At 46.7% G+C, this 13,017-nt stretch overlaps 3 non-coding genes across 3 annotated transcripts; all 3 read left to right on the top strand.

Annotated features, from left to right (window-relative positions):
* Window positions 1–7,380: 7,380 nt before the first annotated feature.
* TRNAI-UAU (transfer RNA isoleucine (anticodon UAU)) lies at window positions 7,381–7,452 on the top strand. The gene has a single exon. It is a non-coding gene; the product is annotated as a tRNA-Ile (tRNA).
* Window positions 7,453–10,116: 2,664 nt separating this feature from the next.
* On the top strand, window positions 10,117–10,188 carry TRNAI-UAU (transfer RNA isoleucine (anticodon UAU)). The gene has a single exon. It is a non-coding gene; the product is annotated as a tRNA-Ile (tRNA).
* A 1,432-nt stretch (window positions 10,189–11,620) lies between these two features.
* TRNAI-UAU (transfer RNA isoleucine (anticodon UAU)) lies at window positions 11,621–11,692 on the top strand. The gene has a single exon. It is a non-coding gene; the product is annotated as a tRNA-Ile (tRNA).
* Window positions 11,693–13,017: the final 1,325 nt, after the last annotated feature.

Below are 13,017 nucleotides of genomic sequence, written 5' to 3'. Positions count from 1 at the left end.
TAACTAGAGTGTAGCAGAGTGGCGTAGTGGAAGCGTGTTGGGGCCATATCCCAGAGGTCCGTGCACCGAAACCACGCCCTGCTAACTCTATTTTCTTTTGCAATAGCGCGCACTTCTTACTGCTCATTTTCACAAGTATCTTGAGTGCAGCAGAGTGGCGCAGTGGGTGTGTGCTGGATCCATAACCCAGAGGTCCGTGGATCCAAACCACGCTCTGATAATTTTATATTCTTATGCATTAGTGCGCAGTTCAGTTCCTTACTGCATATTTTTGCACGTAACTAGAGTGCGGCAGAGTGGCAAAGTAGAAACATGCTGGGCCTACTTTCCAGAGTTCCATGGATCAAAACCACGCTCTGCTAATTTTATATTCTTTTGCATTAGTGCGCAGTTTATTACTGTACATTTTCTCACGTAACTAGAGTGCAGCAGAGTGGCGCAGTGAAGGCATGCTTGGCCCATAACCCAGAGGTCCGAGGATCGAAACCACGCTCTACTAATTTTACTTTCTTTGCGTTTTTGCGCAGTTTATTATTGCACATTTTCTCACGTAACTAAAGTGCAGCAGAGTGGCGCCGTGGAAGTATGCTTGGCCCATAACCAAGAGGTCCGTGGATCAAAACCACGCTCTGCTAATTTTATATTCTTTTGCATTATAGCACAGTTTCTTACGGCAAGTTTTCTCACGTCACCAGAGTAAAGCAGGGTGGGCAGTGGAAGCTAGCTGGGCCTATATTTCAGAGGTCTGTGGACCTACACCACGCTGTGCTAATTTTATTTTTTTTGCATTAGTGCGCACCTTCTTACTGCACATTTTCCCAAGTATCTGCAGTGCAGCAGAGTAGCGCACTGGAAGCGGGCTGGGCCCATAACCCAGAGGTCCGTGGATCGAAACCACGCCCTGCTAACTTTGGTTTCTTTTGCAATAGTGCGCACTTCCTTACTGCACGTTTTCTCACGTCACAAGAGTGCAGCAGAGTGGTGCAGTGAAAGCGTGCTCCGCCCATAACCCAGAGCTCCATGAATCTAAACCACGCTCTGCTAATTCTATATTCTTTTGCATTAGTGCACAGTTTCTTACTGCACGTTTTTTCACGCAACTAGAGTGCAGCAGAGTGGTGCAGTGGAAGCGTGATGGGCCCGTAACCCAGAAATCCGTGGATAGAAACCACGCTCTGCTAATTTTATTTCCTTTTGCATTAGTGCGCAGTTTCTTACTGCACAATTTCTCACGTAACTATAGTGCAGCAGAGTGGCGCAGTGGAAGCGTGCGGGGCCCATAACCAAGAGGTCCGTGGATCGAAACCACGCTCTGTTAATTTTATATTCTTTTGCATTGGTGGGCATTATCTTACTGCACATTTTCCACGTAGCTGGAATGCAGCAGAGTGGCGCAGTGGAAGTGTGCTGGCACCATACGCCAGAGGTCCGTGCATCAAAACCACGCCCTGCTAACTTTATTTTCTTTTGCAATAGCGCGCACTTTCTTACTGCACGTTTTCTCACATAACTTACGTGCAGCAGAGTGGCACAGTGGAAGCGTGCTGGGCCCATAACCCAGAGGTCCGTGGATCGAAATCACGCTCTGCTAACTTTATATTCTTTTGCATTAGTTCGCAATTTCTTACTGCACATTCTTCCACGTAACTAGAAGGCAGCATAGTGGCGCAGTGGTAGCGTGCTGGGCCCACAACTCAGAGGTCTGTGTATTGAAACCACGTTCTGCTAAATTTATTTTCTTTTGCATTAGTGCGCAGTTTCTTTCTGCACAATTTCTCACGTAACTAGAGTGCAGCAGAGTGGCGCAGTGAAGGTATGCTTGGCCCACAACCGAGAGGTCCGTGGATCGAAATCACGCTCTGCTAACTTTATATTCTTTTGCATTTGTGCGCAATTTCTTACTGCACATTTATCCACGTAACTAGAAGGCAGCATATTGGCGCAGTGGTAGCGTGCAGGGCCCATAGCTCAGAGGTCCGTGGATCGAAACCACGTTCTGCTAAATTTATTTTCTTTTGCATTAGTGCGCAGTTTCTTTCTGCACATTTTCTCACGTAACTAGAGTGCAGCAGAGTGGCGCAGTGAAGGCATGCTTGGCCCATAACCCAGAGGTCCATGAATCTAAACCACGCTCTGCTAGTTTTATACTCTTTTCCATTAGTGCACAGTTTCTTACTGCACGTTTTCTCACGCAACTAGAAAGCGGCAGAGTGGTGCAGTAGAAGCGTGATTGGCCCGTAACCCAGAGGTCCGTGGGTGGAAACCACGCTCTGCTGATTTTATTTTCTTTTGCATTAGTGTGCAGTTCTTACTGCACATTTTCTCAGGTAACTATAGTGCCGCAGAGTGGCGCAGTGGAAGCGTGCTGGGCCCATAACCAAAAGGTCTGTGGATCGAAACCGCGCTCTGTTAATTTTATATTCTTTTGCATTGGTGCGCATTATCTTATTGCACATTTTCCCACGTAACTGGAATGCAGTCGAGTGGCGCAGTGGAAGCGTGCTGGGACCATATGCGAGAGGTCCGTGCATCGAAACCACGCCCTGCTAACTTTACTTTCTTTTGCAATAGCGCGCACTTTCTTGCTGCAGGTATTCTCACGCAGCTTACGTGCAGTAGAGTGGCGCAGTGGAAGCGTGCTAGGCCCATAAACCAGAGGTCCGTGGATCGAAACCACGCTCTACTAATTTTATATTCTTTTGCACTAGTGCGCAATTTCTTACTGCACACTTTCTCACGTAACCAGAGTGCAGCAGGATGGCGCAGTACAAGCGTGTTGGGCCCATTATCCAGAGGTCCATGGATCGAAGCCACGCTCTGCTAATTTTATTTTCTTTTGCATTAATTCGTACTTTCTTTCTGCACATTTTTTCACATAACTAGAATGCAGCAGAGTGGCGCAGTGGAAGCATGCTGGGGCCATATCCCAGAGGTCCGTGCATTGAAACCACGCCTTGCTAACTTTATTTTTTTTTTCCAATAGCGCGCACTTACTTACTGCTCATTTTCTCACGTAACTACAATGCAGCAGAGTGGCGCAGTGAAAGCGTGATGGGACCATATCCCAGAGGTCCCTCGATCGAAACCACGCCCTGCTAACTTTATTTTCTTTTGCAATAGTGCGCACTTTCTTACTGCACGTTTTCTCACGTCACAAGAGTGCAGCAGAGTGGTGCAGTGAAAGCGTGCTCGGCCCATAACCCAGAGCTCCATGAATCTAAACCACGCTCTGCTAATTTTATATTCTTTTGCATTAGTGCACAGTTTCATACTGCACGTTTTTTCACGCAACTAGAGTGCAGCAGAGTGGTGCAGTGGAAGCGTGATGGACCCGTAACCCAGAGGTCCGTGGATCGAAACCACGCTCTGCTAATTTTATTTTCTTTTGCATTAGTGCGCAGTTTCTTACTGCACAATTTCTCACGTATCTATAGTGCAGCAGAGTGGCGCAGTGGAAGCGTGCGGGGCCCATAACCAAGAGATCCGTGGATCGAAACCACGCTCTGTTAATTTTATATTCTTTTGCAATAGCGCGCACTTTCTTACTGCACGTTTTCTCACATAACTTACTTGCAGCAGAGTGGCACAGTGGAAGCGTGCTGGGCCCATAACCCAGAGTTCCGTGGAGCAAAACCACGCTCTGCTAAATTTATTTTATTTTGCAATAGTGTGCACTTTCTTACTGCACATTTTCCCACGTAACTAAAATGCAGCAGCATGGTGCAGTGGAAGCGTGCTAGGACCATATCCCAGAGGTCCGTGGATCGAAATCACGCCCTGCTAACTTCATCTTCTTTTGCAATAGTGTGCACTTTCTTACTGCACGATTTCTCACGTCACAAGAGTTCAGCAGAGTGGCGCAGTGGAAGCGTGCTGGGCCCATAACCCACAGGTCCGTGGATCAAAATCACGCTCTGCAAACTTTATACTCTTTTGCATTAGTGCGCAATTTCTTACTGCACATTTTTCCACGTAACTAGAAGGCAGCATAGTGGCGCAGTGGTAGCGTGCTGGGCCCATAACACAGAGGTCCGTGGATCGAAACCACGTTCTGCTAAAATTATTTTCTTTTGCATTAGTGCGCAGTTTCTTTCTTCACATTTTCTCACGTAACTAGAGTGCAGCAGAGTGGTGCAGTGAAAGCGTGCTCTGCCCATAACCCAAAGCTCCATGAATCTAAACCACGCTCTGCTCATTTTATATTCTTTTGCATTAGTGCACAGTTTCTTACTGCACGTTTTTTCACGCAACTATAGTGCAGCAGAGTGGTGCAGTGGAAGCGTGATGGGCCCGTAACCCGAAGGTCCGTGCATCGAAACCACGTCCTGCTAACGTTATTTTCTTTTGCAATAGTGCGCACTTTCTTACTGCACGTTTTCTCACGTAACCCACGTGCACCAGAGTGGCACAGTGGAAGCGTGCTGGGCACATAACCCAGAGGTCCGTAAATTGAAACCACGCTCTGCTAATTTTATATTCTTTTGCATTAGTGCGCAATTTCTTACTGCACACTTTCTCACGTATCTAAAGTGCACAAGAGTGGTGCAGTGGAAGCGTGCTGGGCCCATAACCCAGAGTTCCGTGGAGCAAAACCACGCTCTGCTAAATTTATTTTAATTTGCATTTGTGTGCACTTTCTTACTGCACATTTTCCCGCGTAACTAGAATGCAGCAGCGCGGTGCAGTGAAAGCGTGCTGGGCACATAACCCAGAGGTCCGTGGATCGAAACCACGCTCTGCTACCTTTATATACTTTTGCATTAGTGCACAATTTCTTACTGCACTTTTTTCCACGTAACTAGAATGCAGCAGAGTGCCGAAGTGGAAGCGTGCTGGGCCCCTAACTCAGAGGTTTGTGGATCGAAACTACGCTCTGCTAAATTTATTCTCTTTTGCACTAGTGCGCACTTTAATTCTGCAAATTTTTCCACGTAACTGTAATGCAGCAGGGTGGTGCAGTGGAAGCGTGCTGGGCCTATAACCGAGAGGTCCGTGGATCGAAACCACGCTCAGTTAATTTTATATTCTTTTGCATTAGTGCGCAGTTTCTTACTGCACAATTTCTCACGTAACTATAGTGCAGCAGAGTGGCGCAGTGGAAGCGTGCGGGGCCCATAACCAAGAGGTCCGTGGATCGAAACCACGCTCTGTTAATTTTATATTCTTTTGCATTGGTGGGCATTATCTTACTGCACATTTTCACACGTAGCTGGAATGCAGGAGAGTGGCGCAGTGGAACCATGCTGGCCCTATAATCCAGAGGTCTGTGGATCGAGACCACGCTGTGCTATTTTAATTTTCTTTTGCTTTAGTGCGCACTTTCTTACTGCACATTTTCCACGTAACTAGAATGCAGCAGCGTTGTGCAGTGGAAACGTGCTGGGCACATAACCCATAGGTCCGTGGATCGAAAACACGCTCTGCTAACTTTATATACTTTTGCAATAGTGCACAATTTCTTACTGCACTTTTCCCACGTAACTAGATTGCAGCAGAGTGGCGATGTGGAAGCGTGCTGGGCCCATAACCCAGAGGTCCGTGGATCGAAACCATGCTCTGCTAATTTTATATCCTTTTGCATTAGTGCGCAATTTGTTACTGCACACTTTCTCACGTAACTAGAGTGCACAAGAGTGGCGCAGTGGAAGCGTGCTGGGCCTATAACCCAGAGGCCCGTGGATCAAAACAACGCTCTACCAATTTAATGTTCTTTTGCATTAGTGCGCAGTTTCTTCCTGCATTATTTGTCACGTAACTATAGTGCAGCAGAGTGGCGCAGTGAAAGCGTGCTGGGCCCAAAACCAAGAGGTCCGTGGATCGAAACCACGCTTTGTTAATTTTATATTCTTTTGAATTTGTGCGCATTTTCTTACTGCACATTTTCTCACGTAACTAGAGTGTAGCAGAGTGGCGCAGTGGAAGCGTGGTGGGCTCATAACCCAGAGTTCCTTGGAGCGAAACCACGCTCTACTAATTTTATGTTCTTTTGCATTAGTGCGCAGTTTCTTACTGCATATTTTCTCACGTAACTATAGTGCAGCAGAGTGGCGCAGTGGAAGCGTGCTGGGCCCATAACTAAGAGGTCCGTGCATCGAAACCGCGCCCTGCTAACTTTATTTTCTTTTGCAATAGCGCGCACTTCCTTACTGCTCATTTTCACAAGTATCTGGAGTGCAGCAGAGTGGCACAGTGGGTGCGTGCTGGGCCCATAACCCACAGGTCCATGGATCAAAACCCCGCTCTGATAATTTTATATACTTATGCATTAGTGCGCAGTTTCTTACTGCATATTTTTCCACCTAACTAGAGTGCGGCAGAGTGGCACAGTAGAAGCATGCTGGGCCCACAATCCAGAGTTCCGTGGATTGAAACCACGTTCTGTTAAATTTATTTTCTTTTGCAATAGTGCGCACTTCCTTTCTGCACATTTTCTCACGTAACTAGAGTGCAGCAGAGTGGCGCAGTGAAGGCATGCTTGGCCAATAACCCAGAGGTCCGTGGATCGAAACCACTCTCTGCTAATTTTATAATCTTTTGCATTAGTGCACACTTTCTTACTGCACGTTTTCTCACGTAACTTACGTGCAGCAGAGTGGCGCAGTGGAAGCGTGCTGGGCCCATAACCATGAGGTCCGTGGATCGAAACGACGCTCTGCTAATTTTATATTCTTTTGCATTAGTGCGCACTTTTTTTCTGCAAATTTTTCCACGTAACTGTAATGCAGCAGTGTGGCGCAGTGGAAGCGTGCTGGGCCTATAACCCAGAGGCTCGTGGATCAAAACCATGCTCTACTAATTTTATGTTCTTTTGCATTAGTGCGCAGTTCCATACTGCACATTTTCTGACGTCACTAGAGTGCAGCATAGTGGCGCAGTGGAAGCGTGCTGGGTCATATTATAGAGTTCCTTGGATCGAAACCACGGTCTGCTGAGTTTCTTACTGCACATTTTCTCAGGTAACTAGAGTGTAGCAGAGTGGCGCAGTGGAAGCGTGCTGGGCCCATAACCCAGAGTTCCGTGGAGCGATACCACGCTCTACTAATTTTATGTTCTTTTGCATTACTGCGCAGTTTCTCACTGCATATTTTCTCAAATAACTAAAGTGCAGCAGGATAGCGCAGTGGAAGCGTGCTGGCCCTATAACCCAAAGGCCCGTGGATCAAATCCAAGCTCTACTAATTTTATGTCCTTTTGCATTAGTGCGCAGTTCTTTACTGCACAATTTCTAACGTAACTAGAGTGCAGCAGAGTGGCGCAGTGGAAGCGTGCTGTGCCCATATTCAAGAGTTCCGTGGAGCGAAACCACGCTCTACTAATTTTATGTACTTTTGCATTACTGCGCAGTTTCTTACTGCATATTTTCTCACGTAACGATAGTGCAGCAGAGTGGCGCAGTGGAAGCGTGCTGGGCCTATAACCCAGAGGCCCGTGGATCGAAACCACTCTCTGCTAATTTTATAATCTTTTGCATTAGTGCACACTTTCTTACTGCACATTTTCTCACGTAACTAGAGTGGAGAAGAGTGGCGCAGTGGACGCGTTCTGGGCCCATAACCCAGAGTTCCGTGGAGCGAAACCACGCTCTACTAATTTTATGTTCTTTTGCATTAGTGCGCAGTTTCTTACTGCATATTTTCTCACATAACTAAAGTGCAGCAGGGTGGCGCAGTGAAAGCGTGCTGGCCCTATAACCCAGAGGCCCGTGGATCAAAACAACGCTCTACTAATTTTATGTTCTTTTGCATTAGTGCGCAGTTTCTGACTGCATATTTTCTCACGTAACTATAGTGCAGCAGAGTGGCGCAGTGAAAGCGTGCTGGGCCCAAAACTAAGAGGTCCGTGGATCGAAACCACGCTTTGTTAATTTTATATTCTTTTGCATTTGTGCGCATTTTCTTACTGCACATTTTCTCACGTAACTAGAGTGTAGCAGAGTGGCGCAGTGGAAGCATGCTGGGCTCATAACTCAGAGTTCCTTGAAGCGAAACCACGCTCTACTAATTTTATGTTCTTTTGCATTAGTGCGCAGTTTCTTACTGCATATTTTCTCACGTAACTATAGTGCAGCAGAGTGGCGCAGTGTAAGCGTGCTGGGCCCATAACCAAGTAGTCCTTGCATCGAAACCGCGCCCTGCTAACTTTATTTTCTTTTGCAATAGCGCGCACTTCCTTACTGTCATTTTCACAAGTACCTGGAGTGCAGCAGAGTGGCACAGTGGGTGCGTGCTGGGCCCATAACCCAGAGGTCCATGGATCAAAACCACGCTCTGATAATTTTATATACTTATGCATTAGTGCGCAGTTTCTTACTGCATATTTTTCCACGTAACTAGAGTGCGGCAGAGTGGCACAGTAGAAGCATGCTGGGCCCACAATCCAGAGTTCCGTGGATTGAAACCACGTTCTGTTCAATTTATTTTCTTTTGCAATAGTGCGCACTTCCTTTCTGCACATTTTCTCACGTATCTAGAGTGCACAAGAGTGGTGAAGTGGAAGCGTGCTGGGCCCATAACCCAGAGTTCCGTGGAGCGAAACCACGCTCTGCTAAATATTTTTTCTTTTGCACTAGTGCGCACTTTTTTTCTGCAAATTTTTCCACGTAACTGTAAGGCAGCAGTGTGGCGCAGTGGAAGCGTGCTAGGCCTATAACCCAGAGGCCCGTGGATCAAAACCATGCTCTACTAATTTTATGTTCTTTTGCATTCGTGCGCAATTCCATACTGCACATTTTCTAACGTAACTAGAGTGCAGCATAGTGGCGCAGTGGAAGCGTGCTGTGCCCATATTCAAGAGTTCCTTGAATCGAGACCACGCTTTGCTGAGTTTATATACTTTTCCATTATAGCGCAGTTTCTTACTGCACATTTTCTCACGTAACTAGAGTGTAGCAGAGTGGCGCAGTGGAAGCGTGCTGGGCCCACAATCCAGAGTTCCGTGGATTGAAACCACGTTCTGTTAAATTTATTTTCTTTTGCAATAGTGCGCACTTTCTTTCTGCACATTTTCTCACGTAACTACAGTGCAGCAGAGTGGCGCAGAAAAGGCATGCTTGGCTAATAACCCATAGGTCCGTGGATCGAAACCACTCTCTGCTATTTTTATAATCTTTTGCATTAGTGCACACTTTCTTACTGCACATTTTCTCACGTAACTAGAGTGGAGAAGAGTTTCGCAGTGGACGCGTGCTGGGCCCATAACCCAGAGTTCCGTGGAGCGAAACCACGCTCTACTAATTTTATGTTCTTTTGCATTAGTGCGCAGTTTCTTACTGCATATTTTCTCACGTAACTATAGTGCAGCAGAGTGGCGCAGTGGAAGCGTGCTGGGCCCATAACCAAGAAGTCCGTGGATTAAAACCACGCTCTGCTAACTTTATTTTCTTTTGCAATAGCGCGCACTTCCTTACTGCTCATTTTCACAAGTATCTGGAGTGCAGCACAGGGACACAGTGGGTGCGTGCTGGGCCTATAACCCAGAGTTCCGTGGAGCGAAACCACGCTCTGCTAATTTTATTTTATTTTGCATTAGTGTGCACTTTCTTAGTGCACATTTTCCCACGTAACTAGAATGCAGCAGAGTGGCGCAGTGGAAGCGTGATGGGACCATATCCCTGAGGTCCGTGGATCGAAACCACGCCCTGCTAACTTTTTCTTTTGCAATAGCGCGCACTTTCTTACTGCACGTTTTCTCACGTAACTTACGTGCAGCAGAGTAGCGCAGTGGAAGCGTGCTGGGCCCATAACCCAGAGGTCCGTGGATCGAAACCACGCTCTACTAATTTTATGTTCTTTTGCATTACTGCGCAGTTTCTCACTGCATATTTTCTCAAATAACTAAAGTGCAGCAGGATAGCGCAGTGGAAACGTGCTGGCCCTATAACCCAGAGGCCCGTGGATCAAATCCAAGCTCTACTAATTTTATGTCCTTTTGCATTAGTGCGCAGTTCTTTACTGCACAATTTCTAACGTAACTAGAGTGCAGCAGAGTGGCGCAGTGGAAGCGTGCTGTGCCCATATTCAAGAGTTCCGTGGAGCGAAACCACGCTCTACTAATTTTATGTACTTTTGCATTACTGCGCAGTTTCTTACTGCATATTTTCTCACGTAACGATAGTGCAGCAGAGTGGCGCAGTGGAAGCGTGCTGGGCCTATAACCCAGAGGCCCGTGGATCGAAACCACTCTCTGCTAATTTTATAATCTTTTGCATTAGTGCACACTTTCTTACTGCACATTTTCTCACGTAACTAGAGTGGAGAAGAGTGGCGCAGTGGACGCGTGCTGGGCCCATAACCCAGAGTTCCGTGGAGCGAAACCACGCTCTACTAATTTTATGTTCTTTTGCATTAGTGCGCAGTTTCTTACTGCATATTTTCTCACATAACTAAAGTGCAGCAGGGTGGCGCAGTGAAAGCGTGCTGGCCCTATAACCCAGAGGCCCGTGGATCAAAACCACGTTCTACTAATTTTATGTCCTTTTGCATTAGTGCACAGTTCTTTACTGCACAATTTCTAACGTAACTTGAGTGCAGCAGAGTGGCGCAGTGGAAGCGTGCTGTGCTCATATTCAAGAGTTCCTTGAATCGAAACCACGCTCTGCTGAGTTTATATACTTTTGCATTATAGCGCAGTTTTTTACTGCACATTTTCTCACGTAACTAGATTGTGGCAGAGTGGCGCAGTGGAAGCGTGGTGGGCCTATAACCCAAAGGCCCGTGGATCAAAACAACGCTCTACTAATTTTATGTTCTTTTGCATTAGTGCGCAGTTTCTGACTGCATATTTTCTCACGTAACTATAGTGCAGCAGAGTGGCGCAGTGGAAGCGTGCTGGGCCCATAACCAAGAAGTCCGTGGATTAAAACCACGCTCTGCTAACTTTATTTTCTTTTGCAATAGCGCGCACTTCCTTACTGCTCATTTTCACAAGTATCTGGAGTGCAGCACAGGGACACAGTGGGTGCGTGCTGGGCCTATAACCCAGAGTTCCGTGGAGCGAAACCACGCTCTGCTAATTTTATTTTATTTTGCATTAGTGTGCACTTTCTTAGTGCACATTTTCCCACGTAACTAGAATGCAGCAGAGTGGCGCAGTGGAAGCGTGATGGGACCATATCCCTGAGGTCCGTGGATCGAAACCACGCCCTGCTAACTTTTTCTTTTGCAATAGCGCGCACTTTCTTACTGCACGTTTTCTCACGTAACTTACGTGCAGCAGAGTGGCGCAGTGGAAGCGTGCTGGGCCCATAACCCAGAGGTCCGTGGATCGAAACCACGCTCTACTAATTTTATGTTCTTTTGCATTACTGCGCAGTTTGTCACTGCATATTTTCTCAAATAACTAAAGTGCAGCAGGATAGCGCAGTGGAAACGTGCTGGCCCTATAACCCAGAGGCCCGTGGATCAAATCCAAGCTCTACTAATTTTATGTCCTTTTGCATTAGTGCGCAGTTCTTTACTGCACAATTTCTAACGTAACTAGAGTGCAGCAGAGTGGCGCAGTGGAAGCGTGCTGTGCCCATATTCAAGAGTTCCGTGGAGCGAAACCACGCTCTACTAATTTTATGTACTTTTGCATTACTGCGCAGTTTCTTACTGCATATTTTCTCACGTAACGATAGTGCAGCAGAGTGGCGCAGTGGAAGCGTGCTGGGCCTATAACCCAGAGGCCCGTGGATCGAAACCACTCTCTGCTAATTTTATAATCTTTTGCATTAGTGCACACTTTCTTACTGCACATTTTCTCACGTAACTAGAGTGGAGAAGAGTGGCGCAGTGGACGCGTGCTGGGCCCATAACCCAGAGTTCCGTGGAGCGAAACCACGCTCTACTAATTTTATGTTCTTTTGCATTAGTGCGCAGTTTCTTACTGCATATTTTCTCACATAACTAAAGTGCAGCAGGGTGGCGCAGTGAAAGCGTGCTGGCCCTATAACCCAGAGGCCCGTGGATCAAAACCACGTTCTACTAATTTTATGTCCTTTTGCATTAGTGCACAGTTCTTTACTGCACAATTTCTAACGTAACTAGAGTGCAGCAGAGTGGCGCAGTGGAAGCGTGCTGTGCTCATATTCAAGAGTTCCTTGAATCGAAACCACGCTCTGCTGAGTTTATATACTTTTGCATTATAGCGCAGTTTTTTACTGCACATTTTCTCACGTAACTAGATTGTGGCAGAGTGGCGCAGTGGAAGCGTGCTGGGCCTATAACCCAAAGGCCCGTGGATCAAAACAACGCTCTACTAATTTTATGTTCTTTTGCATTAGTGCGCAGTTTCTGACTGCATATTTTCTCACGTAACTATAGTGCAGCAGAGTGGCGCAGTGAAAGCGTGCTGGGCCCAAAACTAAGAGGTCCGTGGATCGAAACCACGCTTTGTTAATTTTATATTCTTTTGCATTTGTGCGCATTTTCTTACTGCACATTTTCTCACGTAACTAGAGTGTAGCAGAGTGGCGCAGTGGAAGCATGCTGGGCTCATAACTCAGAGTTCCTTGAAGCGAAACCACGCTCTACTAATTTTATGTTCTTTTGCATTAGTGCGCAGTTTCTTACTGCATATTTTCTCACGTAACTATAGTGCAGCAGAGTGGCGCAGTGTAAGCGTGCTGGGCCCATAACCAAGTAGTCCTTGCATCGAAACCGCGCCCTGCTAACTTTATTTTATTTTGCAATAGCGCGCACTTCCTTACTGTCATTTTCACAAGTACCTGGAGTGCAGCAGAGTGGCACAGTGGGTGCGTGCTGGGCCCATAACCCAGAGGTCCATGGATCAAAACCACGCTCTGATAATTTTATATACTTATGCATTAGTGCGCAGTTTCTTACTGCATATTTTTCCACGTAACTAGAGTGCGGCAGAGTGGCACAGTAGAAGCATGCTGGGCCCACAATCCAGAGTTCCGTGGATTGAAACCACGTTCTGTTCAATTTATTTTCTTTTGCAATAGTGCGCACTTCCTTTCTGCACATTTTCTCACGTATCTAGAGTGCACAAGAGTGGTGAAGTGGAAGCGTGCTG

This window comes from Rhipicephalus microplus, chromosome 5 (assembly GCF_043290135.1).
Source record: "Rhipicephalus microplus isolate Deutch F79 chromosome 5, USDA_Rmic, whole genome shotgun sequence".
NCBI lineage: Eukaryota > Metazoa > Arthropoda > Arachnida > Ixodida > Ixodidae > Rhipicephalus > Rhipicephalus microplus.
Note: the sequence above shows the minus strand (reverse complement) of the source record. Positions and strands in the feature narration are given on the sequence as shown.